A 4,745-nucleotide genomic window follows, 5' to 3' on the forward strand; every position below is an offset into this window, starting at 1 on the left:
GAGCTTGTCAAATTTACTTGTAGAAGTACCACTGGAAGTTTGTTCTAATTTGTGTGTGCTTTTCAGCAGACTGTGATAGGCTTGTCAACAAGTATCTTTGTTGAGTGTATCCGAGAAAAATTGTGTTTATTTCTTGGTTTCGGATATTCTTCATGTCTGTATATTCCTCTAGTATTTTGCCTGACGGTTGTCTATCGGATCATTTTGATAGTTATAGACCACAAACAAAAAGATTCCTGATGTGCCAAATCAGAATGCACTATTTCTCTGAATACTATCAATGCGAAGGAAACCCTTTCTTCTCAGTTCTCGTCTTCAGCGTGTTCTCCGTGAAGTAAGTTCTATCTGTTCGATTCCGTGGCTCTATAGGAGGCAAAATAATAGTATGTGTCTTAGTTCTTCTATGACACAAAAACTCAATTATACAAGATTCATGAGCTCTGATTAGAGGGACAATATGTTGTATTAGATGAAGGATGTAGGAAGTCTTGTTTTTTAGTGTCAACTAAAATATGAAGGATGCAGGAAGTCGCAAGCCAATGGTGTACTGATGAAATTGTAGATGCTGACATGTTTTGTATTGAGAGGATCTAGTGTCTGTATGATCAGTGTACAATGTATTTTTTTTTCTATACGAAATACACATGGATGTTTTGAAAGGAGGTATATAATACTTGATTGATTATTATAAAGAATTCAAATATGTGATTGTTTTTCTGATTCCTTTCAAAATATAATGTGAAATATTGTGTAATATGAAACTTTGAAGGTCAAATCTCGAATGTGGCGTATGGAGTCTAAAATACAATTAAAGTGTGCAATCTGGAAACAAAAAGGAGAAAAAACCCTCTGAAATTCTCGGATTCCAACAAAAATTCAGTGAAACACAGTGCAGGCCAAAATAAGATGCGGTACGCTATGTTAAGAAGTAAAGTTCTTGCATACACCAAAATCCATCCAAATAAAATCGGAAATTCTCTGAATTTTTAGTATACAACATACACCACTGGTATGCAAATAACTTAACTAATTTCTTTGAGCTGCAAAATAACTCAACTAATCAGGATCTCCTCTAGCTCAGAAACCTTCCATCTGACAAAAGAATCATCGGCAGCCCCAATATCAATCACCTCTTCTGTCCTGGTGGGATCATCTTCGGAATTCTTCGCTCCTGCAGCAGAGGGGTCATCTTTAGTCGTTTCACATACACATACAGCAGGGTTGGCATAGAATTCAGTTCTTTCTGGCATGACTTCCATGCAATCTCAAATAGATCCTTTCTGGACTACTCGCACCTGCGATGAGAATTTATAAATAAGGTGTAGAGTTATTTAAAATTTTATTGTGACCAATATATCTCATGAGAAAAGTAGTGTTACAATTCACAATGAACTAAGAGATATAGCTAACAAGGATGTGCAACGAAACAACAGAAGCAGCAGAGCATAGCAAGTATCCTGACCATGTTGCCATTATTGTCATAATCAATTCCACCGCAGATAATCAAATCAATTGAAGTCATGAGAATGAATGTGCCAAAAATTGAGTCAACTCATCTTTGCTTGACAATGATCCTTTTGTATGGAAATATGGAAAGAGCGCTTTGAGGGCTTGTAACGTGTCTTCTTCGCCTCGCTACAAGCAGCATAAATATGGACATTGCTTCTGTGGCCTAATGCTCCCAACAACAGCCCTACCTCCTTAGGAGTTTAGTGGGCACATACCTTGCCTTCTTCCTTTCTCTTGGTTATTTCTCTCAGATCTGAACACAAAAAGTTGGCGACAGGTAGCTTTACCTCACTATCAAAGTATTGTGACCTGAAATTGCGCATACATGCAAGGTTTGCATCGCTTCAAAATGGCACCTTGATCTCAGCTCTCCTTTTCTCTACCATAGTAACACCCTAAAAGGCAAGCATATCACTTTCAAATCTGCCATAAAGCCATGGAACATATATTGATAAAAAAACAAAAGCATAATGATGCATGCTGCAATATTTTACAAAGAAAATATTATTCATTTCTTCTTTCCTTTTGATTAATTAGCCAATTAGCCTTCATAAGTTTGGTGCTCCAGTATCTTTAGTTATAAACTCGCAGGCTCTCAAAGGCAACTAAATAGTAATCACTAAATTGTACTGGCATTAGCTAACAACAGTATACCTATAACATATTTTAAATAACAATATAAAGAAGAGAAGGTTGCTGTTTTTGCATGACATGGAAAGAAGATCATTCTATGATTAAATTCAGCTAACAACAGTACACCTAAGTTCTGAGAGTAATGCACCATTGAACCAACAAAAATAAAGGAAGAAATTGGATTTAGACAGACAGCCAAGCACAAATGCAGATTTAGGCCAACATGTATATGCCGAGCCTATGAGAAACATTACATGGCATTTGAAAAATGGAAACATCTAGGTTTGCAACCATCAAATCAACGAATTTTGTTCGATGATTCTCCAATTATGTCATAAATTAAATGATTAATATGGGATTTCTAAAATACATTCCAGATTCAGAATGAGATAAATGCAACTGTGGTACAGTACCTGATTCCTAATTGGGAATAAACTTATACACAGGATAAAGCAAAATCATAAACCTAACTAATAAGGAAATATCTAAGATGGTCAGATAAGATGTAAATTGACCTCTGGTCTTTATACATTATACTTACTAGTGGGGGGTTTCTAAAATACGTTTCAGATTCAGAATGAGATAAATGCTACTGTGGTATAGTAGCTGATTCCTAATTGGGAATAAACTTATACAAAGGACAAAGGAAATATCTCAGATGGTCAGATGATAATATGTAAATTGACTCCAGGTTTGTATACTTTACTAATGGGGCATCCTGCACAATACTCGTCCTACATAACATGCCAATTAATCTGAACACCAGTAGTGACTAATAAGAAGAACACAGACGCACGCATGCACACACATACGGAGTACAACAGAGGGAGATAAGGAAAGAGGAAAAGATAAACCTGTCCAGAGAGTAGAAGCTGGACACGAAGGCCATGGAGCCTCGTCCAGCTGGTTGAAGTAGGGGCGTGGAATAGATGTTGCTGCTGCAACCGCGCACGGCGCATCTTACGCGGGGTCTGCTTTCGCTGGTCGTAGGAAGGGGGCCGCGACCGTCGCAGAGACCTCCTGCTGCTGTGCGCAACAAAAAAGGAAGAAGGATGGGTTCCGTCGCCGGTGTGATGATGACAGGATATGGAAGGAGCTCGGGGGCGGGGAATAGAAAAGCAAGCCGGGCCATCGCCGGCGCAACGAAGGGAGCGGAGGGTGGAGGCGGGTCGTGGCACTGCCGCCGGCCGACGAGGCCTCTCGAAACGCTGCTCGCCTCGACGCTGCAGCCAGCCAAAGGGGACACCCCCAGAGTCGCACACACCCAAATCCACCCGCAGCTGCCGTCGGATCGCCGCCGAAACCTACCGCCGCTCACCTCCGAACCGCTCGCCGCTTCCGCTCCCACTAGTTTCAGAAATTGCGGGGAGTGGGGTCCGCTCCTAAATTGCTAAAGCCCACCGTAAAAAAACAATTGGTAGGGAATAAATTACCTGGGCTGGACCGCTGGAGAGAGCGGTGCGGGCGGGTGCGATGCAGAAGTTGCGTGCCGGCTGGCTGGGTCGTGCGACCGGGGTGGAAAATAACTTATTCTTCATCCTGGGTTTTAAATAGACTTTCTATATATATTTTTATCTTTACCTAATATTAAAAGGAGGAGCATTTCTTCACTTTTTTCGTCATAGAGTCAAACGAGCAATACCATCATGCCAAGCTACTGTCTTTAGTGGAGATGCACAAGTTCATTTATTATTGAGGTCCGCGGAAGCTCGCCTCGCTGCAGGCAGCAGTTTTGTGGGCCGGCCCATTCGAAAGTATGACGTCTCACATATTTATATTTTTTTGTTTGTACTTTCTGTTTCTATTTTTTCTCTTATGTTTTTTTTTCAATTTTCTTTTTCCTATTTAGGTTGTAAAGTATTCATCACACTTTAAGAATAATTAAATCATGTATTTAAAAAATGTTAAACATGTATAAAAAATATTTTTGATGTATAAGAAAAATGTACAGTGTGTATGAAAAAATAGTGATCAAAACATGTATTTGAAGAAAATGTTAATCATCAATTAAAATAATGTTAAACATACATAAATATGTTTCACATGTATATGAAAATTTTACAATATGTATGAAAAAAAGGGACATCAAAATATATATTTCACGAAATTTCAACCATGTATTTTTAAAAAATAATAACCTGTGTAATCAATATTTCATATGTACGCAAAAGATGTACAATATGTAGAGTAAACTAGACATCAAAACATATATATGAAAAGATGTTAATCATATATTATAAAAATGTTAAACATATATAAAAGTATGTACAATGTGTATTACAAAATGTAGACATGTGTTGAAAAAAAGTAGACATCAAACATTTATTTCAAAAAAAATGCAATTATTTATTCAAAAAATGTTAAACATGTATAAAGAAATGTTCCTAATATATACAAACAAATGTATAATGTGTAAGAAAAAACATAGACAGTAAAACCTATATTAAAATAATGTTAACCATGTACCTCCCGCTAGATGTCCAAATACAGATAGATGCGCTAATTATCGTGACAATTTTCATTTTTCAATGAAAGTTCTCATTGATAACCTAGACATATGAAATTGTCCAGGAGTCATGTCCAAGGCGGTAGCATTAGATAGG

The 4,745-nt window shown here is 37.8% G+C and overlaps 1 long non-coding RNA gene across 1 annotated transcript; it reads right to left on the reverse strand.

The window, feature by feature from the left end:
* Nucleotides 1-894: 894 nt before the first annotated feature.
* Nucleotides 895-3,559, reverse strand: LOC120973500 (uncharacterized). Its single transcript, XR_005768471.3, has 2 exons — nt 2,997-3,559; nt 895-1,904 (listed from the first exon to the last, which is right to left on the reverse strand). It is a non-coding gene; the product is annotated as an uncharacterized lncRNA (long non-coding RNA).
* Nucleotides 3,560-4,745: the final 1,186 nt, after the last annotated feature.

Source organism: Aegilops tauschii, chromosome 2, assembly GCF_002575655.3.
Source record: "Aegilops tauschii subsp. strangulata cultivar AL8/78 chromosome 2, Aet v6.0, whole genome shotgun sequence".
Taxonomy (NCBI): Eukaryota; Viridiplantae; Streptophyta; class Magnoliopsida; order Poales; family Poaceae; genus Aegilops; species Aegilops tauschii.